The sequence below is a fragment of the Sciurus carolinensis genome, chromosome 4 (assembly GCF_902686445.1).
Source record: "Sciurus carolinensis chromosome 4, mSciCar1.2, whole genome shotgun sequence".
Taxonomy (NCBI): Eukaryota; Metazoa; Chordata; class Mammalia; order Rodentia; family Sciuridae; genus Sciurus; species Sciurus carolinensis.
This window is the reverse complement of record NC_062216.1, coordinates 85933611-85956958: the sequence shown is the minus strand read 5'-3', so window position 1 is coordinate 85956958 and position 23348 is coordinate 85933611. Positions and strand designations below refer to the sequence as shown.

The following is a 23348-nucleotide window of genomic DNA, read 5'->3' as shown; positions in this document are numbered from 1 at the left end:
TGACTTCTGGGGATGGAGGAGGCTCAAAACACATTTAAGGAAAGGAAAACTACTTTTAAGAAAGATAAATGGGTCTAATTGCTCTGGCTTAGTGTTTCAAGGATGATGTTGAATAGAAGTGGTAAAGGAGGGCAGCCTGTCTTGTTCCAGTTTTTAGAGGGAATTCTTTCAATTTTTCTCCATTAAGAATGATGTTGGCCATAGGCTTAGCATAGATAGACTTTACAATGTGGAAGTATATGCCTACTATCCCTATTTTTTCTAGTATTTTAAGCATGAAGGCGTGTTGTATTTTATCAAATGCTTTCTCAGCATCTGTTGAAATAATCATGTGATTCTTAACTTTAAGCCTGTTGATGCGATGAATTACATTTATTGATTTCCAGATGTTGAACCAACCTTGCACCCCTGGGATAAACCCCACTTGATCATGGTGCACTATCTTTTTAATATATTTTTGTATGCGATTTGCCAGAATTTTAAAGATTTTTGTGTCTATGTTCATCAGAGATATTGGGCTAAAGTTTTCTTTCCTTGATGTGTCTTTGTCTGGTTTTGGTATCAGAGTCTTACCAGCGTCTTTTCTTAGGAGAAAAGATAAGAGATGTAATTGTTTTGTGACAATGTCTGTTTGGATGTGGTGCCGACATCTTGCTCTTGAAAAAGAGATTGGACTTGCTTCTAGAAAGGAGACTTACGAAAATTGAATTCTTTTGAATAGCTTTACTTTTAGGTAGATGAGAAATTTCAGTTACTCAAATGCTATTGGCTCAAAATAACATTAATGGCGCTTATTTTAGACCCTTTGCAGTTGAAACCACCTTGGTTTGTGTGTCCCTTGATTATGCCTCTTTAAAAAATATTGGTGAGGTTTTGAGTCATGGAGAATTAGGGCCAAGGACTCTCCTGTGCTTAGGTAGGAGATAAGAATTGTCATGGCAGTCCCAAAGGGGTCAGGTAGCCCAGTAAGGTAACCTTTTCATGAAGGAATTGGAATCTAGTTGAACAAGATATGCTGAGGCTTTAATTTCTGAAATGGAGCTGGGCACAGTGGCATATGCCTATAATACCAACAATTCAGAAGGCTAATTCAGGAGGATGGCAAGTTTGAAGTCAGCCTGGGCAACTTAGACTTTGACTCAAAATCAAAAATAAATTTAAAAAGGGCTGGAGATGTAGCTCAGTCTCCAGTACAGGGAGAAAAAAAATCATCTGAAATGGAGACTGGTGGGACACTGAATTACTGTTGTCTGACATTACAAAACATTACCTTTTTTTTTTGGTGTCTCAGGTTTATGAGATCTATAGTATACTTATCTATTCTGTAAAAATCTATTGAACTTCTAACACATGCCAGGTAGTGTTTTATGTGTTTGAGTTATATCAATGAATAAAGCAGACAAAAGTGGCTGACCTCTGGTTTTTGAGCATACATTTGTGTGGAGAAACAGACAATAAAAAAATGAATTATGTAGCATTTTAGAAGATGATAAGAAAAGCTAGCACAAATGAGGTAAAGGAGTCAGGGGTTCAGGAACCCAGGGGTGTGGAGTTGTTGATTGCTGTCATTTTTAATAGGGTATTTAAGATTGACCTCATTGAGAAGATGACACTTGAGTAAAAATCTGAAGGAGGTAAGGGAATCAGCTGTGTGGATATCTAGGAGAAGAGTGTTCCTTGCAGGGGAAATGGCCAGTGCTAAGGTCCTGAGGTGAGTATAGTAGACTGAATAGTGGCTTTCTAAATATGTTTGTGTCCTAATGCTCAGAATCTGGAAATGTCACTTCATTTGGCAAAAGGGATTTTGCAGATGTGATCAAATTTAAGATCTTGACATGGGGTCATTATCTGGATTATTCAAATGGGCCCAAGCAATTGTAATCATAACTTTCCTTAGGAGGACACAGGAAGAGCCAGAGTTGGAGGAGATGTGAGAACTGAAGCAGAAGTTGGAGTGATGCCTTTTGAAGATGGAGTATGGGACCACAAGCCAAGGAATACAGGAGACTACTGGATGCTGAAGGTGAGAATGAATTTTCCCTCAGAGCCTCCACAAGGACCAACCCTGCTGACAAATTGGCTTTAGCCCAGTGAGAGTGATCACAGACCTCTGACCTGCAGGCTCTAAGGCACGGCGATGTTTTTAGCCACCAAGTTGATAGTGTGAAATAATGGCAATAGGCACAGTCATACTATTAATTTCCTAAGATTAGTCAAGCAACAGAGACCAGTGTGACTGGAGAGTATGGTAGCAAAGAGGTCAGAGAGGTAAAAGTGGTGCTAGCACTAATGAATTCAATTGGGACTTTTGCCCAGAAGAGTGTGTGTGTATATGTATGTGTGTTTGGGAAATTCATGGAGAACTATAAGTGATAGCAAAGAGATAGTTTAAGAACCTATCTAAGTAATTGAGGAGAGAGATGACCATAGATCAGATCAAGGAGGTAGCAGTGGAGGTAAGGAGATATACTTGCAAGGTAAACCTGAGAATCTCCCTACAAAGTGGATGTAGACTATGAGAGAGTCAAAGATGACTCTGGGGGGCTGGGATTGCTCTTGGTGGTAGAATGCTTGCCTAGCATGTGTGAAGTCACACATGGGTTCAATCCCAGGGGGAAAAGTGCTGAGTGTGAAGGGGTTCAGTCAATTTAATTGAGGAAGACTACAGGTAGAATGTGGATCATAACTTGAGACATGTATTAGACATCTATGTTAGTCAGCTTTCTCTTGCTGTGACAAAATACCTGAGAAAATAAACTCAAAGGAGGAAAGAGTTTTGACTTACAGTTTCACAGGTTTTATTCCAATATCACTTGGTTCTCATGTTTCTGTGCCTGTGGAACATCATGGCAATGAGCATGTGGGTGTCCAAAGCTGCTTACCTCATGGTAGCCAGGAACTAGAAAGAGGGAGAAAGAAAAGAGTTAGAGACAAAATGTCCTCTTTAAGGGCATACCCCAGTGACCTACTTCTTCCAATGAGGCTTCACATCCTAAGATTTCTACCTCAGCCCAAATGCCCATTAAGGTATGAATGCATCAATAGATTAACTTTTGATAGTTGAGGAGGGTAGCACCCTTACGATCCAGTTGCTTTCCAAAGACTGTGCCTTTGGACAATGCTTCAACAAAGGCAAAGCCTTCAACACATGAACATTTTGGAGGGCATTTCAGATCTGAGTCACAGCAACATCCAAGTGGAAATAAATTCAGTAGTCAGGCAGATACCTAAGTTTATGTTCAGAGGATATTTTGGGATGGAGATATAAATATGGCAATTGTTGACAATATAGATGTCATGTAAGTGGGAGATTGGATGAGACTACAGAGAGGATAATTGTAAGCAGAAGCTCTGGAGATGTCTGGCATCCTCTAGAAATTGGGAGAAGAGAGATTGGCCAAGAAAATCAAGATGGAACCTGTGGGTTAAAAGGAACAGAAAACATTTTCTAATCCAAGTGATAACAAACCCCTGCACTTAGAAGGAAAACCGATCACAATCTACAGCCCAAAGGGAGAGGGCACTATTAGTCATATCTCCATAAGGTCTCTTGTTTTTGCACATCTTGTAAGTAAAGGCACTGATGTCTGTTATCTAGACTCTCTCTCAAGGATATTTGTATAGTGAGTAACCTTGGAAGATAGGGATAGTGTTCTCTCTCGAGAGTACTTTATTTAACACTGTCCACCATAATAAAGGTAGTGCCTCCCCCTGGAGCGAAGTTCAGGCCGGCTTGATCACTCTCTTTGTAAAGGACTGGGCTCTTTCCTATGCTCTGCTCCCCAGCTGTGGCACAACCTACCAGGCCCCCTCGGCATGGCCCTTGATGGACTTGAGATGGAAGGGGAACTGTCAAATATGAAGCCATGCTGTGAATAATTATGTCCCTTGTCTCTAACCCAAGAGTCTCAGGTCTTCTGTCAGCCATCTGTGAAATTGTGGCAGGTTAACTTATTAGCTTGCAAGTACCCAGGCCCTTCATCTTCATCATCCTTCCTCCTCCTCCTCCTCTTCCTCTTCTTCTTCTTCTTCTCTCCTCCTCCTCCTCTTCCTTCCTCCTCCTCCTCCCTCCTCCCTCCTCCTCCTCTTCCTTCCTCCTCCTCTTCTTCTTCTTCTTCTTCTTTCTTCTTCCTTCTTCCTCCTCCTCCTCCTCCTCCTCCTTCTTCTTCTTCTTCTCCTCCTCCTCCTCCTCCTCCTTCTTCTTCTTCTCCTCCTCCTCCTCCTCCTCCTCCTCCTTCTCCTCCTCCTCCTCCTCCTCCTCCTCCTCCTCCTCCTCCTCCTCCGGGGATTGAACCCAGGGATGCTTAACCACTGAGCCACATCCCCAGTCCCTTTTTTATATTGTATTAGAGACAGAGTCTCCCTGAATTGCTAAATGCCTTGCTAAGTTGCTGAGACTGGTTTTGAACTCAAGATCCTCCTGCCTCAGCCTCCTGAGTGACTGGGATTACAGGCGTTTGCCACCACACCTGGTCCTTCACTGTTCTTGAGGGTTACAACTTCTGAATCATTTGGATTTGTTACTAGTTGTCTTACTGCACAGAAAAGTAACAAAACACTAAAATATGTACATATCAATAATTTTAACAGAGGCTTTTTAAAAATTTTATCACATACCTTCCTACCTTTTTAAAAGAGGAAGGTTCTGGAATAATCTTTGTTTATGGGCTTGGTGTATAATTGGGCCCTTAAGGTCTACTGAGTTAAGTAGAGTTGTCTGTGTCTGCATTTGTGATTCTCAAACTGGTAAGAATCACCTAATATGCATATGAAAAGTATATTCTCCTGGGTTATTCCCTTCCATCTGCCCCAAGAGTATGAAGGCAGCTCAGAATCTTAGCTTTTAAACAAATTCTGCAGGAAGTGCCTTAGGTCAGCACCTTCTGAACTTCCATTCTGTGTGGAGTGCCTCTGGTTTGGTAAGTCCCTGACTTTGGTTGCATTTTCTAGTTGCTTATCTTCTTCCCTTACTGTCCGTTCCAAATTATTTTTGCTAACAGGATGACTACTTCTACCAGCCTCTCACCCTTACTTTATGTTTTTGTGCCCTAAGAAACACAATATCGCTAGGCACAGTGGTGCATGCCTGTAATCCCAGCAGCTTAGGAGCTGAGGCAGGAGGATCGAGAGTTCAAAGCCAGCCTCAGCAATGGTGAGGCACTAAGCAACTCAGTGAGACCCTGTCTAAATAAAATACAAAATAGGGCTGGGGATGTGGCTCAGTGGTCGAATGCCCCCGAGTCCAACCCTGGTACCTGCCTCCTCCACCTGCAAAACAAACAAACAAACCACACATAATATCTAAACTTGTTAGAATTGTGTCTAAGTTAAAATAAACTTGAAGTGAAGCCAAAGCCTTGCCCTGGTGCTGCACTGTGGCCTCTTGTACAAAGCTCTTGTAACTGTATTTGAACTCTTCCTTTATGTTTTTGATTATCAGCTGTGTTTCAGAGTTAATGCTGCCTTATGGCCATGCTCTTGATAATTGAATTTATTGATTTCAATCCTTTCTCTAAAATAATTTGAAGGAGGTTTTTTATAACGTTAATGAAAAATTAATAAAATAGAGAAGCAGAACTATGTAAAAGTAGAGAATGAAAATAATGCTGTGTGGATTGAATTATTGCCTTATTAAACTTCAGACTTACCCATGAGATCCCTGGCAGTCCATGCAAAAGGGGAAATAAACTACATATTTCTTCTTATGAAAAAGCAAGAAGTACAGGTCTCAGAAAAGACAACTTTTTCCTGGTAGCTTATTCTATAATACATTTTATCTGAGGTTTTTTCTTTTTCATCAAACCCAGGGCCTCACACATGTGAGGAAAGCACTCTATCACTGAGCTACATTCCCAGCCCAGGGATTTTCTGTATTACAAAAACATTGAGTGTTAGGTTTGGTAATCTACTCGGCTATGATTTATTTTTATTTTATTTTTTTTCTTGTGATGCAGAGGATTGAAGATTGAAACCAGGGCTTCACATACACTAGGCAAGTGCTCCACCACTGAGCTACATCCCTGACCCTCAACTCTTTTTTAAACAGTCAATGCAAAGGCAAATGTCCTTTTGACTGTTTCTTATAGCAACATTTCAGAGAAGCTTAAGGCATCATTAAAACCTAACTCAGTCAAAGCAATCTGTGAGGTACTGAACTCCCATGGTCCAAGTGTATATCTTTTTGGTAATTTAATAAGGCGAGGTATAAGTTTTATAGGAAAAATGCTTGCAGAGATAATGTTCATATTTATCTTTGGGAATGAATGAATGGCTGATGTAATATTTCTCAATTAGATCATTTAAATATGATGCACAATGTATCTACTGCTCTGATCCACCGTTTTAGTTCACACATCCCACATTGGGTTGCCTTTCTTTCATAGAGATCCACAAATACTCCGTATGGATCCTGGCTGGTTGGAGCTTTGGCTTTTAGATCCTTGTTCTGCTCACTTCATTGATTGACGCCTACTTTTGACTCGGGTCTTAAAACTTCAGGGTAGTCTTGCACTATTATCATTTGTGCCGGTGCTTTATGTTTCGAACACATCATTCATCACAGTCCTTTGAGGCACTGCATAAAAATTACCACCTTGACTGTATGACAGTATGCTAGCCAACTGTGACTAAAAAAGGTGTTTAGATATGAGCTGTCAGCATGGTTTGAAACACCCACCTAAGGAAGAAATTGCAAGAACAGCAAAATATCCAACATGTTTCTAAACAAAATGCTGGAGAAATGACTGCAAATACCGGTCATAATTTTAGAATGAGAAGGACTAATGTATAGAAATTTTGTAGCAAGTTCAGAAAAAACTAGACATTTATCTGTGTTTGTAAATATCCTGCTTAAGTTCTAAATAGGCAGTTGGTTATGTAGAGTTTTATGATGCATTACATTGAGATAGAAATTTCTGCTAGTTTCAGGTTTTTATTGCTTGGGTAGAAATAAACTGTTCTGTATGTAGTAGGCTTTCTTCGTTACTGTTGGTGGTAAGTGCATTTTTCTTTATACTTTCCTATAGTTCTTTCAATAAGCACCAACCAACTTCCTTCCTAGGGCATAAAGTTTTTTTTTTGTTTTTTTTTTTTTTAGCTAGAATAATATTGGTAGCACAAAATATCTCACATTTCTCCATGAGCAAGGTTTTCTATATTATCTTGATATGCTTTTTACCATTCACCAGCTAGCAGCATAGCAACCAAGATAATTATATACACTTGATATAAAAATACTCTATCTAAATCTGTATAATTATATAATAACATAATATAGTAAGTTAATTTTTCAGACTACCTCTTAGACATTCCAAAGCTCTTACACAGATGTGTTCTGGAACATATAAGAACCTAAAGGCAAGAAGGGATTTTAAAATCGGCAACAAGTTTGAAAATAGTGTTTCCAGATTTCTCAGTTGATACCTTGAATATGAAAATGCCCTAGCAAGAAAAACAACTATTTGCCATTTTCAAGAAATTTTCTAGACCTCTTTCCATAATGATCATCTGAATCAACTGGTTAACAATTATCTTACATTCTTACCCTCTGTGCAAGCAGGTAGGATAATTCTAGGATGCTTGACTAGGACTTAAACACATTTTGGGGCTGTCATGGTGGGCAAAGTGGGGACTTGAGTGGTGCTGAGAATAGCTCCCGAGCTAAACTCTTCCTCTCATATGGATCCTGACTTTGTGTTGGGAGCCAGGGCCTGTGGGAAAGAGCCCCAGCAGACCAGAGCAGGTGGAGAATGAAAGTCATAAATAGAACAGTTTGGTAGGTGACTATGATTGAGTGGTGGACAAAAACTGATAAGCATTAAGACGTAGGAAAGCAATTTGCTTTTCTCTTTTCAGTTTTTGAGATTTATTGATTGTATCATTAGTTGTGGTTTATGAATTGACCAGAAAAAGAGTGAAGGTTAAAGAAAAAGCCCTCACCAATTAAATAGGAGGCTCAAACAATTAGGAAGAGTAATGACTCAACTTGGTTTTCCTTCTTTTGACAGCTTGATGTTAACTTTGTTTTCCCCTCATGGCTTTGTAGAAATGCAAATAGAAGCTCTTTAAAACCCAATTATGTTTAACAAATAAGTCAAGGTACTATTTATTGAGCACTACTATATCTTTTTTAATGAAGATAGAATCACAAAGTGTCTTAAAATTCTACTTCAGCTTTTTTCTATATGATTTTTTTTGTGCTTTTTACCATTCACAGAAACTAAGAAAAATATTTAAAAAATATGGTTTAGATATTTGGTACCCCCCAAAAGCGCATGTGAGACAATGCAGAAATTTTAGAGGTCCTAATCAGTGCATGAATTCATTTGAATTGTAACTGTAGGCAGGTAGGATGTGGCTAGAAGAGGTCGGTCATTGGGTGCTTGCCTTTGGGGGACCTGATGAACCTAACTTAGTCTCTCTCTGCTTCCTGGTTGCCATGTTCTGAGCTGCCTTCCTCCACCATACTCTTCTGCCATGATGTTCTGCCTCATCTTGGCCCCAGAGCAATGGATCTGGCCATCTATGAACTGAGACCTCTGAAACCATGAACCCTAAATAAACTTTTACTCTTCTAAAATTGTTCTTGTCAGGTTTTTTGGACACAGTGGTTAAAAAAAAAAAACTGACTAGAACAAACACTGTGTAAAAATATAGTGTTAAGCAAAGTGTGCATTCTACTCTGAATCTTATTATTACTGTAGTATGGGCATCCTGCTCTGTGCCTAGTCCCAACTTTCCAGATTAACAAAATTGAGAGTAGCTACTTGTTGAAGGCCGTGTGGCTTTTAAGTATGTTGTGGGGATCCAGGCCCAGATTTGTTTAAGTGGAGGATTTAAACTGGGGTTTAAGCTAATTTTGAGGCTGGCATTCCTTCCATGAATTTCCTAAATAATGAGCTCACACAGCTTTTTAGCTTGATTGATTACACTGGAATCAGCTAGGCAGAAGGGCTTCATCATAGAGCACTTATGAAAAGATGAATAGTCAAAGGGACTGGCTTCCTTAGAGATGTGAAGAAAACAGTGAGAAGGATCATAAATTCCAAGACTCATAGGAAGGAGGCTTTCTTTCAAAATAAGAACCTAAGGTGCTATAGGGCAGGGTTTCCTAAATTTACTTCATTATAAGATTCACTTGTGAAGCTTATAAAAAAAAAAAATGCAGACTGAACCTCTTAAAGAATCTGATTCAGTAGGATTTATGTGGCAGAACTCAGAAATGTACATTTTAGTAAGGACCTTTCCCTCCTCAAGATGGTTTTATGATCAGAAAGTTTAGAAAACATTGCTTGAAAAAGATGACTCAGCATTATGAATTCCCAGAGATATGGATGTTTACCCAATAGCTTTATTGAGATGTAATTCATGTACCACACAATTCATGTATATGAAGTGTACAAGTAGCTCTTAGCAGGGTCAGAGTTGTGCAACTATCACCACAATTTTATAGTATTATCATCACATGAAAACCTCCATCACCATTAAGTTCCCCTTTTCTCTCAGTCCCTTCCTCTTGTCCTTGCTCTTCCCACCTGAGTCAGGTAATCACTTACCTGCTTTCTGTCTCTATGTATTTGCCTATTCTAGGCATTTAAAAAATACTTCTTCCTTTCTAACTAAGTATATTTCCTTTGACCAACAGCACCTCTCCCTCCAACTATGTAAGCCCCTTATAACTACCATTCTTTCTACTTCTATGAGATTAACTGTTTTATATTCACTTATCTTGAATGAGATGATGCATTATTTATTTTTCTATACTCAGCTTATTTCACCTAATGCAATGTTCTCCAGTTTTATCCATGTTGTTGCAAATGGTCATATTTCCTTCTTTTTTGTAGTTGAATAGTATTTCACTGAGTCTCATTTTCTTTATCCATTTATCTGTTGATGGACACTTAGGTTGATTCCATATTTTGCCTGTTGTGAAAAGAAAACATTGCAATAAACATGGGGCTGCAGGTGTCTCTTTGAGATGCTGATTTTATTTCCTTTGTGTATTTAGCAGTGAGATTGCTAGATCGCATGGTAGTTCTATTTTTAAGTTTCTGAGGAACTGCCATGCCATTTTCAACAATGTCTATACCAATTTACATTCCCACCTATAGTGTGCAAAGTTCCCCTTTTCCCCACATCTCCTTCATACTTGTCATCTTTTCTTTTTTGTAAGTCATTTGAACACAATGGGTGATGTCACATTGTGGTTTTGATTTGCATTTCCGTAATGATTAATGATGTTGAACATGTTTTCACATACCTGTTGGTCACTTGATTGTCTTCTTTTGAGAAATGTCTATTAGGTGATTTGCCTTTTTTCGGGGGAGGGGGAGGGGTTGAGGATTGAACCCAGGAATGCTTTACCACTGCGTTATATCCCCAGTCCTTTTTAAAAAATTTGAGACAGGGTCTCACTAAATTGCTGAGGGTGGCCTCAAACTTGCAGTCCTCCTGCCTCGGCCTCCCCTGTTGCTTATTTTACAGGCAAGCACCACCATGCCCAGATCATTGACCATTTTAAAACAGTTATTTGTTTCTTGTTACTGATTTGGTTAGGTTCCTGATGCATTTTGAATATTAAGCATTGAACTGTTATATAATTTAGAAATTGTTTCTCCCATTCTATAGGTTTCCTTTTTATTTCATTGATTGTTTCCTTTGCAGATTTTAGTTTGAAGTGATTTCATTTATCTGTTTTTTTTTTTTTTTTAATGTTGCCCTTGCTTTTGAGGTTGTATTCAGGAAATCAAATCACTGCCCAGAGCAATGTCACGAAGCATTTTTCCTGTTTTCTTCTAGTAGTTTCATAGTTTTAAGTCTTGTGTTTTAGTCTTTAATCCAATTTTTTTTTTTTTTTTTTTTTTTATGGTATCAGGAATTGGACCCAAGGGTGCTTTACCACTGAACTACATCTCCAGGTCTTCCCCCCCAACCCCCTAAATTGTATTTTGAGACAGGGTTTCACTAAGTTGCTTGCTAAGTTGCTGAGGCTGGCTTTGAATTCAGGATCCTCCTGTCTCAGCCTTCTGAATTGCTGGAATTATAGGCATGTGCCATCCTGCCTGGCTTTTATCCATTTTGAGTTGATTTTTGCATATGGTGAGAGATAAGGGCCTAATTTTACTCTTTCATGTTGATATCTGTTTTTTCCAGTACCATTTATTGAAAAGACTTGGTGCCTTGTTGAAAAACAGTTGGTAATAAAGGCATGGATTTGTTTCCAGGTTCTTTATTTTATTCTGTGTACATGTCTGTTTTCATGCCAATACCATGTTTTGTTTACTGCAGCCTTATAGTATATTTCAAAGTCAGATAGTGTGATGCTTCTCACTTTGCTCTTTTGCTCAAGATAGCTTTGGCTATTTGGGATCTTTTGTTATTCCATATGAATTTAAGGAGAGATTTTTACATGTCTGTGAAGAATGTTATTGGTATTTTGATAGGAATTCTATTGAATCTGTTGATTCCTTTGGGTGTTAACAATATTTCAACAGTATTAATTCTAATCCATTCTGGGCATGATGGTACATGCCTATAATCCCAGCTACTAGGGATGCTAAGGCATGAAGATCACAAGTTTGAGAACAGCTTGGGTAACTTTGCAAGAACCTGTCTCAAAATTAAAAATGAGAGGCTGGGGGGATAGCTCAGTTGGTAGAGTGCTTGCTTTATAAGCACAAGGCCCTGGGTTCAATCCCCAGCACAGCCAAAAAAAAAAAAAAAAGAAAAGGGCTGGAGATAGATAGGTTCAGTGATAGAGCCATACCCACCCCCTTTTCAATCCCAGTCACTACTAAAAAAAAAAACAAAAACAAAAAACAAAAAAACTTCAGATTCATGAACATGGACTTTTTTTTTTTTTTTAATTTGTATCTTCAATTTCTTTCATCAGTATTTCCTACTTTTCATAGTCTCTTTCACCTCTTTGGTTAAATTTATTCCTAGCTATTTTTTAAAGAGCTATTGTAAAAGGCATTGTTTTATTGATTTCTTGTTTAGACAGTTTGCTATTAGCATATAGAAATACTACTGATTTTTGTATGTTATTTATATCCTGTAACTTTATTGAATTTATTAGTTCTGGCATTTTTTTTTGGTAGAGTTGTTAGGGTTTTCTATACATCAGACCATGTCATCTGCAAACAGGGGCAATTTAATTTTCTTGTTTCCAATTTATATGCCTTCATTATTTTTTTTTACCTACTTAATTGCTTTGTCTAGGATTTCTAGTACTATGTTGAATAGAAGTTACAAAAACTGGACATCCTTGTCTTGTTCCAGAATTCATAGGAAAAACTTTCAACTTTCCCCATTTTGTATGATAGTTGTGGGATTTTCATATGTGGCCTTTATTGTGTTGAAGTAAATTGTTTTTAAAATTATTTTTGAAGTTGTAGATGGACAGAATGCTGTTATTTGTTCTGCAGTGCTGAGGATCAAATCCAGTGCTTCACACTTGCTAGGCAAGCACTCTACCACTGAGTCACACACTAGCCCGGAAGGACATCCTTTGTATACACATTTTGAGAGTTTTTATCATGAAGGAAGGTTGAATTTTGTCAAATGCTTTTTCTGAAACTATTGAGATGACTATATTTTTGTCCTGTATTCTGTAATATGTGTTACATTTATCACTTGCATATGTTGAGACATCCGTGTATTGCTGGGAAGTCTCCCACTTGATCATGGTGAAAAATCTTTTTAAGTTGCTGTTGGATTTGGTTTGCTAATATTTTGTTGAGGATTTTTGCATCTATGTTTATCTGAGATGTTGACCTGCATTTTTTTCTTGTTTGTTGCATCTTCGTGTGATTTTGTATTACAGTAATGCTGGCCTCATAAAATGCATTTAAAAGAATTCTCTCCTTTTCAATTTTTTGGAATAGTTTGGAGAATTGGTATTAGTCTTTCACAAGTATGGTAGAAATTGGTAGTACAGCCATCATGTCCTGAGCTTTTCTTTGGAGGCTTTTAATTACTAGCCCAATCTCCTTGCTCATTATTGGCCTGCTCAGATTTTCTATTTCTTGTAATTCAATTTTGGTAGGTTATATATGTCAATGAATCTATTTCATTTCTTCTAGGTTTTAACAGAGAAATATATTTTAAATAGAAGTTAGGCAAAATGTATAAAAAGTCATCAAGAAGATTTTGCTTAAAGGCAGCTATGAATAAGACTGAAGAAAAGTAAAGGGAGTTCAAATATAATAGATGATACACATGTTACTCAGGATCATTTCAGATGCATGTGATTGGAGACCAGCTGACTGGAGACCATTTTAAACAAAAGGAACTGGATGGGTGGGATATACTAGCTTGCAAAGGCTGGAAAGATCAAAAAGCTTACTTACCATGTAGGCTTGGCTTTCCAAGATGCCGCTCCATTCACAGGGAAGAATGTTATTGGCCAGTCGGAGTCTGTCAGCCACTGTGATGGTGGGGAATGGACTACAGGTGACAGTCCTATGCTCCATATAGGGAGTAGAGCATAAATAAACAAAGTGATAAAAGGGAAGGGATGGGGGAAAAGATAAGGGCAGAGGCTTAAAAAAATGAAATATCTACTGTGGTACTCTTTACATACTGTTATTATTTTCCCTTTATTTCATGGCATATTTAAGAATTTTTGTACATTAAGATATTAAGTGCTTAATATATAATAAACAAAATTAAATATTACAATTAAAATGCATCCATAGCCCTGTAAATATTCTGTAAGTTTCCTGTAAAATGAGAACTCCTAAATCCAAGCTCAAATTGACCATACTACTCATTTATCCATTATAGTTGAATAGAGAAAAGATGTGGGTTATAGGGCAACTAATAAGCCCCTTCAGGCTGGGCGCAGTGGTGTACGCTTGCAATCCCAGTGTCTCGGGAGACTGAGGCAGGAGGATCTTGAGTTCAAAGCCCTAGGCTCAGCAAAAAGTGAGGTGCTAAGCAACTCAGTGAGACCCTGTCTCTAAATAAAATACTAAATAGGGCTGGGGATGTGACTCAGTAGTTGACTGCCAATGAGTTCAATCCATGGTACTAAATAAATAAGCCTCTTCAGGACTTGCCCAGCTTGCAAATAATGAGTACAGCATTCTCTCTCTCTCTCTCTCTTTTTTTTTTTTTTACTTTCTTTCTTCCCCAACACTTGCCTAAAGGACCTGTTGGAAGTTATAAATTATCTTTGGAAATTGATTTCTTTCCAAAATCAAGAACATCAATTTTGTTAGTATTTTCCATGATGTTGCTGATAAAAATTCTGAGACGGCTTCCTTGCCTGTGCATTAACTCCTCATCCATTTTCAATAGATGCAATGATCAAGCAACAAAATAATATCTGAACAGCTTTTTCTGAAATGTTGAGAAGAGTTTCAAATATTTTTAACAGGCTAAAAACTATTAGTTATGCTGGCAGCTTTTCAAAGCAAAATGTTCTCCTTTTGATCAAAGACAAAATAGATAATGAAAGAGAAACCATTTCTTTATTCAACAAATCTGAAGTTAAAAAACCCACTATGTGTTCAATTATAACAAATAGATCATTGTGTGAGTCTTGGTTTTACTCATGATCTGGGGTAGGATAAGTATTTCTAGGTTAGTTGATCTGAGTCTCAGAATTAGTTACATTCCAGCTTTTTGGCCTTTTATATAAAATTATTTTTATATGAATTTCAGAGACTCCTGGAGTTGTTGACTCACCAGAAACATGGGTAGACAAAGTTGATCATTGGCTTCTGCTCTCTTCCCTTTCAGCACTCTTTGTTCACGTCCTGTTCCTGGTCCCCCTGGTCTAGTTTCTGTGTATCCCTGATGTCATCCCTCTTGTGATAAAGGATCTCACTACTTGCATCCTGTATGGCATTGCTCTCTCCCAGTATCCTATCTTCCAGAATTACCCTTTGTCACCAGTTATGATGAGTTTGGGTTGGTGTTAGGAAGGCTTTAAGGTTAAGGATACAAGAAAACTTGAATCCTGTGAGACTTTCAGCAGTTTTTTTTTTTTTTTTTTTTTTTTTTTTTTTTTTTTTTGTGGTGCTGGGGATTGAACCCAGGGCCCTGTGCATGCAAGGCAAGCACGCTACCAACTCTTTTTCTGTGAATTCCCAGGGAATATGCAAACATTGCAAAACAAAACAAAACAAAACATAAAAATGCTTTGTTCACTGTGCTATGAGAGATCTTTCTGAGCTAGGCTGGACATGGTATTTCAGGCTGAAAGACCAAGGATCTTTCTTCTTTACCCTAAACCAGAACCTACTGCTGTGTAAGCAAAGGCCTACTCTAGTCAGGGTTATCCAGAATAACTCCTTATGCTTATGGAGGCTGAGAAGTCCCAAAATTTGCCTTCTGTAAGTGGAAAGTCTGAGAAAGCTGATAGGGTAGCTCCTGTCCAGGTTGGAAGGTTTGAGAACCACAGGAGGACCACTAGTGTAAGTTCTGGTACAAATCTAAGGTCCAAGAACATGTAGCTCCAATGTCCAAGGGCAAGAGAAGATAGATGTTCAAGCTCAAGTAGAGAGAAAGGCAGAGAGGGTAGGGAGAAAATTCTCCCTCTACCTTTTAGTTATACTCATGCCCTCAGTGAATTGAATGATGTCTGTACACATTGATGAGAGTTCTCTTCATTAGTCTCCATTACTCTAGGATTCAAATGCTAATATTTTCCTGAAATACCCAGACAGATATACCCAGAAACAATTTCACCTGGTACCTAGGCATCCTTAGCCCAATGAGGTTGGCATAAAGTTAGTCGCTAATACCTCTACCAACTCTGAGAAGATGTTACCCAAGAGAGGCAGATGGGTTTAGAGATGGCAAGTGTCCCTAATCTTCCAGGAGCCTCTGACCTGGCTGCCTTGTGGGATAGAAAATCTTTAATTGTGCCTTGGAAATTTGTCTTCCCTCCAAGACCGTGTTTTAGAGGTGGTTTTGAACAAGCTAAAAAGCATTCTATCCCTAGATTTTCCTTTATACTTTGCACAAAGTGGTGTTAGTATATTGGACCTCACTTCTGAAATTCTGATTGTAGGCACTTATGAGACACTCTTCAGCTCCACTCCACTCTGCAGTGGTGTAGTGCACGGGTGAACCTGGAAGGCAGGCTTTGGATGTCTAACCTCACCTCTCATTACTGCCACTCAACCTTAGGCAATTCACTAAAGTTTTCAGAAGTTTAATTACTGCACCTAAAATCTAATTCTATCACCACCTTAGCTTGCTCGTTTTTTCCTATTGTTTTTGTAGCACTGGGGATTTAATGCAGAGTCTTGTGTGTGTTAAGGCAAATACTCTACCATGGAGCTCTACCCCACCCTTTTTAGTCTGAGACAGGGTCTTACTAAGTTACCCAGGCTGATCTTGAACTTGGTCAGTCTCTTGCCTCAGGCTCCTGAGTAGCTGGGATTACAGGCCACTGAACCCAGCTTCTTAGATATCTTTCTGAAGGCAAGATACATTCTTCACATATCCATCATCTCCAAAATCCTAAAACTTATTTAGACTTTTGAGGACCACAAAGTGTGTTTCTTATTTTCCTTTGTTTAATTAAAACGGAGTGAACATGAAGGCAAGGCCTCATATACTTCTAAATTTTCAGAACAGATTACCTCAAGAGGTTGGCATGGGGCTGACTCTCCAGGCTTTCTGGGAGAATGGATGCAAAGAGCTCTTAGGCCTTATGGGTATGCCTTTGGGACTTTAGGAGGGAGATCTTCTAAGAAGAAACAACTTCCTGTGGCCTTAGCATCTGAAAGTAGAGTCTTAGGTGCCAAAAAGTTTTAAGAGGGCTGTGGTAGTCAGTATTTGTCTGCAGTAGTAGTTTGGAAGGAACAGAGTTTTTGAAACAATGGAGGGTTTCTTAGGAGATAAAAAGGCAAACAAACGAAGAATGGTAGGGAAAATTCCTTTATGATTGAAAGTTCACCTGATATAAAATTCTAGTATATACAAATCCGTTTCTGTATATCTTCTTGATAACCTTGAGAGTTAGTGGGGGATTGGAGAGTTGATAACTCCTGCTCATAAACTTATTAAATATGTGGAGAGAAATGCAGAAGGAAAAATTATCTCCAGGAATGTTCATTATTTGCAAGATAATTCAATCTGTAAGCATATCTTTGAAACTTGCATAGAGAAATCCGGATTAGTTTCTAGTAAGCAAGAGTGGGTAGGTAATAGGGCTGGGAAGGACAGCTGTCATTACTAAAACATGCTATCCACATTCCCTGGGGCCTCATCTGTCCTTATAGCACCTGGGGTCACATTGGCAATATCCACCTTTCTCTGCCTCTTGCCTTCATCTGTTCATGTACAGATGTCTCTGGCTTTACTTTGCTTCTCATCTAGTTATTTCTGGCCATGTTCAAAGTGTGTTTTATTTGTGCTCAGAAGGAATTCTGTCAATCAACAATGATGCCAAATCCTTCTGGTCTTTTTGCAGTAAGGTGGAGTACTCTATCACTGAACTACATCCCCAGCACCCCCTCCTTTTTTTTGAGATAGGGTCTTGCCAAGGTGCTAAGGCTGACCTTGAACTTGCGATCATCCTGCCTCAGTCTCCCAAGCTACTGGGATTCCAGACTTGTGCCACTGTGCCTTGCTTTTTTTTTTTTTTTTTTTGTCACTGCCTCCTGACTGCTTGAATCAGTGAGGATTCTCCAAAGGTATTTTCGTTATCGAGGTTTTTGCTGCCATGACCAAAATACTTGACAAGAACAACTTAAAGGAGGAAAGATTCATTTGGTCTCACAATTTTGGGGCCTTAATTTCTTAGCTGGCTCCCAGGTAGAAACAAAATTGCAGAAGAACATGGCAGAAGGAGGTTACTCAGTTCATGGGATCTGAGAGGAGGGAACGAGGAAGATGGGGTGGGGGGTGTGGGGAGAGAAAGAGAGAGAGAGGTAGATAGGGAGATATCTACTTTCTCCAGTCATGCCTCACCTGCCTATCATCATGTCCCACCACCCAGTAGTTCATTAATTTTTAATCCATTATGTGGATTAATCCACAGATGAAGTAATAGCTCTCATAATCCATCTTTTCTTAGCCCTACCTCTTAGCCTTGTTGCATTGGGGATCATACATGCAAACCATAGCTTTTTGGGGGGCAATTATGGATGTAAACGATAACAGTGTTCAATGAGGGTGGTCCAATGCTCCCCAAGGCCTTACTCTGAGGTCTCCAAGCAGCAAGGTCAGAAGTGGGGAGGAGACTTCTGTTCCCCTTTCAGCATCTTATTTTTACTTAGTATTACCTGTTATCTGAACACTGAAGGAAGTATGCTACCGCTATCTCATGATTTTTAGACTCATTCGACCTGGGTCTATAGTCTTTCTATAGAATGGCTCAGTATGAGACTCTGGGCATAGGACTGGGAATCTGATAGGAGACAGATATTGCCTTCCTTTTCCATTTCTCTTCCTCCTGTGTATTTCTTTTTTTTTTCCATGTAAACTGATTCTTGTAAATAGATGCTTGTTGGTTCCATTTTCTGACATCTGTCTAGGAAAATCCTAGAGTTTGAGATCCCTGCTTTGCTAATTTATTGTGTTCATTGCTATAATCATTCATGTACATTACTGTTATGGTTTGGATCTGAAATATCACTCCAAAAGCTCATTTGCTGAAAGCATGATCCCCAATCACAAGGTTCAGAGGAAGAACTTTTATGTAATGATTGTATCATGAGGGCTCTGACCTCATTAGTGGATTGATCCATTGATAGCTGAATGGACTACAGGGTGGTGGGTGGAGGCAGGTGGACATGGTTGGAGGAAATATGTCACTGGGGGTATGGTTTTGAGGACTCTGTGATTGGTCCCCTTTTCTCTCCCTCTCTCTCAGCTTCATTGCTGCCATGAACTGAACAGTTTTCCTCCCCGTGTCTTCCACCATGATGTTTCTGCCTTGGAGTCAGATGAACATGAACTAAATCCTCTGAAATCATAGTCCAAAACAGTCCTTAGAATCCTCCCCCCCCTTTTTTTTTTCTTTGTAAGATTTTCTTCCATCATAAATCTCTTATCCAGAGGACTTTTAGATATCTAAGCCCCAAAGTTGGATATTTGGTGTCAAATTCTTCACCAAAGTTGAGAATCTTGCCTTAGAAAGTAGGAAGCAGTCATAATAGAAAGGGAAAGAGACATTCAGGTATACAGAGACTTGAAGGCCTGGGATCCAACAGGAAGAAGAGTGACTTAAGGAGCATGGGAATGTTGAACATTTTCCAGTACAGACTTGGAAGTCAGAGACCTTTGAGGTTATTATTCATGCCATTGGTCATTGCTCAAATCAGATGTGACTTGTATAAGAAAGAGTTACCTACATTTAGAGAGCAAAACATAGGAAGCCAATGAGAAGAACATTCTAGCAATTCTGATGTTAATGGTTATATCTCCTGAGTTTTAGTGTTCTGTGTCGAAGAACTCTGAACAATTTTATATAAAATGACAGGAAATGCTTTTTCCCTAGAGATATATGAAAATAGAAATTGTGCCTTGAGAACTTTAACCTTAGAAATAGTCTTTATCGACCTGAATTGTTAATGCAAAAATATTGTTTTTATTTTCAAATTGATTTCTCTGCCTTAAATTTTCATAAATATTGTAGCAGAATATTAACTTTCATTATTTATGAATCTGTTGAACTTTGCAAGGATTTGCTGACAGTAAAAGGATAAAAATTTTAAGGATAGTTCATTTTACATCATAAATAACCTAAAAGGTCATTCAGAATTTTACAATAACATCCAAAGAAAGTAGATACTGAGAGTATTAGCAGTTAGAAGAATTGACTGTTACTTTTAAATTTTTTTTTTTTTTATTTTTGAGGTACTGGGAATTTAACCCAGCGACACACTACTGCTAAACCACATTCCCTCAACATTTTTATTTTATTTTGAGACAGGGTCTTGCTAAGTTGCTGAGGTGATCCTCGTGCCTCAGCCTTCTGAGTAGCTGGGATTAAGATGTGGACCACCAACAGTTACTTTTAAAATGGTTCATTGGTTTAAAAAATCATTGGAACTAAAAAATAGAAATACAATTAGGTTAACATGTATCAAAAATAGTTGTATTTAGTTTATATCCTTTCTGAATTTCTTGTTTGGGCAATCCTGTTCTGTTTGTTAGGATGTTGGTTTTTTGTTTATTAGTAATGTATTTGTTAAGGTATAGACTAGACTACTCTAACAAAAAGTCAAAAATCCAAGTGACTAAAAAAAATGTGTCTTGAACAATATAGAAGATTTTGTTTCTCTTTCTCATGTACAAATCTAAACTTCCTGGACCAGGAAGCAGCTCCACTTTTCTTCACCCACAACCTTCCTATGTGAGTCCTAACTGGCTTCCTCCATTAGCCAGTGGTTGGGTCAGAGGTACTGAGAGAATCCTGTTCTGATATCTTGCCGGTCAGAGCATTTATTTCTGGTCACATTCCACTGAACTTAATCAAATATTCACAATTAGCCACATGGAGGGCTGGGCCACATCTGGACCATCTCAAAGTACTGTGTTCAGATATATTTAACAGGTGTGGACAAAATAAGCAGTGAGATTCTTTAAGCAGAAACCCAAATTTTAATACCTCTTTTGCTTTCTGAAAAAAATAATTTTACTTTGACTAACTTTCATTTAAATACTAATAAAACTAGTTCTTTTTTTTTTTTTTTTTCCTTTATTTTTTGTGGTACTGGGCATGGAACCCAGGGCTTCTGGCATGGTAAGCATGTGCTCTTCCACTGAGCCCAATCTCTAGCCCAGCACCTAGTTCATCTTATCATAGAACATTATGAATAGTATTCATTGAATTCTTGTAATAATTATGAACTTCATATAAATTGTTAAAAAGATAATTGTCACCATATGCATGAAATAAGTTAATATTTAGGTTTAATCTTAGATGGGTGTTTTATGTGTTTATGTTCCTATTATATTTACAACTTAATCCAGAATTTTCTTTTTTCAAAAGACTAGTATCCTGAAAGTGGTTTTCAAATATCATACCAACTAAAGCATTTGTTTTGACTTTCTACTCCAAAAATACGGACAGACTTAATGGAAACCTCCTCTAAAAGAACCACTGTTTTTCTGCTCTTAATTGTATAACTTGGTGCATATCATAGACATTCAGCTATTTGGTGACATGTGGGCTACACTACTGAATGTGGTGGCTAAGATCAACAGGGTGCTGCTCAGATGATGGCCAGGCATGACACCTAGTTGGTTAGAGTCCAGGAGGTTTAACAGAAGGTGATGAACCAGGGCTTAGAAATCTTCTGTGCTGTTTGCCTACCCTCTGTGAGGATGAGAATCACTAGGGCACTTATTAAGTGTTTAAATTTCCAGAACCCTTAGATGGAAATTCTGAAGCAGTAGCCTAGGCAAGCACTCTACCACTGGACCACATCCCCAGCTCCTATATTTATTTTCAGACAGTCACACTAAGTCACTAAGGGTAGCTTTGAACTCCCCATCCTCGCACCTCAGCTTCTCTAGTCACTGGGATTACAGGTGTGTGCCACCACACCTGGCAATCTGTATGTTTAATAAGTATGTTTAATAAGTATCTCCAGGTTGTTATTTATCAGCTAAGTTTAAAACTCCATGGAATCATAGGCTTTCTCAACTGTGTCAAAGGCCAAAGAGAGCATCTTGGTTCAGGGGTCCTCTGATTCAAGTTGTGGGTTGGGCAACTGCAGGCACCACTAGCAAAGGAGCCATGGAAGAGTCTTGATGTAGCAGTTGTTCATTATATTCATCTCAAGAGGCATACCTTTGTTCTTTAACATTGAATTATAGAACAATATATAATTTTTTTGTTGTTTTGCTTTGTTTTGTTTTTTGGTCCCATACCACACTGTATGTAGCAGCTACTCTCAGCTGTGAGGAAATAGTTCCAACTATGAATGTTCTCCTATCTGTCCTTGTTTATATACCAATTCTGAAGTAGAATTGACAGAGTTACTGATTTTTTGAGGGTCATCAGTGACTTAATCAACCAGTGATGACTATTACATTTTTAATAATCCTTTGCTCTGTAGATATTTTGGTATACAGAATATTTTCTTTTTCTTTCATTTTCTCTTATGGAAGTAGGAGAAATAATGGTTTAGACATTGAAACTTTACAACTTTTTCTCTCGACTTTGAATAGTTCAAGTAAAGCAAGAGCCCACACTAGGATAAAAATAGCTGGGACCTTTGATAAGCAGATGTGTGAAGACTTTTTTTTAATTAAATATTTGAACTGGAAAACTTGCTCTTCTAAGATTCTGTGTCCTTCATCACTGAGATGAGGTACTGTTTGGAATCTGATTCTAAGTGGGAGTGCGTTATTATGTAAGTATTTCCAGTTCTTCCACTGTTTTCCCAGTTCCAGTGTTCTGTCTTCTCATAGGTTTGGGTACAGTCCCGCAGAATGGGATGGCATAGACTTTCTGGCTAATTCTAGAGGCAACATAAGCATCAATTTCACATGATAGAATAGCTCATTAAATGTCAGGAAGTGTAGAAAGGGTTGTTTTGAAACTCCCTTATAAAGGAGGCACTTTCATGCAGTAAATTACTGGAAACAGCATGTATGTTTTTGCAAACTCTAAAATGAAGACCTGTAAGTTCATAGCTACAGAGGCTGTACCCAGTCTGTTAATTGTTGTAATTTTAGTTCCAGGCACATAATTGGTGACCAATCTTTTTTTTTTTTTTTTTTTTTTTCACGAATTGGGAAAATGTGTAAAGACTGTACTAAAGGGGTACCAAAAGGGTCTTGGTTTCCACCCCCTATTCCACCCTTTATTTTTCCTTTTGTAGTTACTGGTAAATAAGGCAAATACATCACTTGATTTTTATTAAAATGAAAGATCATGTTACACTATGAATTCATATAATTATAGGAAGAAAAAAAATCTTACTTCCATTATATATAGAACGGTCCTCTGATAAATAAAATGTTCAGTACTTTTTTGATTGTAGTTAATGATGACATCTTGTATCCTTGAAAAATGTAAGAGTGAATGTTATATACTTCAACCATAAAAATGATACCTATGTGCAGGAACACATTTATTAATTAGTCAGATTTAACCATCCCATAGCATACATGTACTTTAAAACATACATGATAAAAACAAGTTATTTCTCTATTTAAAAAAAATATAAAGCCCATATTCTGAAAAAAGGGGGGATCTTGTTTTGAAATCCCTCTCTGGTCTGTCTTGGCTCAGTTTCTGGGAGACTGAAAATTATTGTCATTTGTAGGTGTATTGATCACATTTCTTCTGGAGAAACAGTAGGCATTCAGTAAGTATAGAGCCGTAGTCTTTGTTCTTTTCCTTTCTGCTATCATTGAAGCTTAATTTT

At 38.1% G+C, this 23348-nt stretch overlaps 1 non-coding gene across 1 annotated transcript; it reads left to right on the top strand.

Moving 5' to 3' along the window:
* Window positions 1-11630: 11630 nt before the first annotated feature.
* On the top strand, window positions 11631-11707 carry Trnai-uau (transfer RNA isoleucine (anticodon UAU)). Its single transcript has one exon. It is a non-coding gene; the product is annotated as a tRNA-Ile (tRNA).
* Window positions 11708-23348: the final 11641 nt, after the last annotated feature.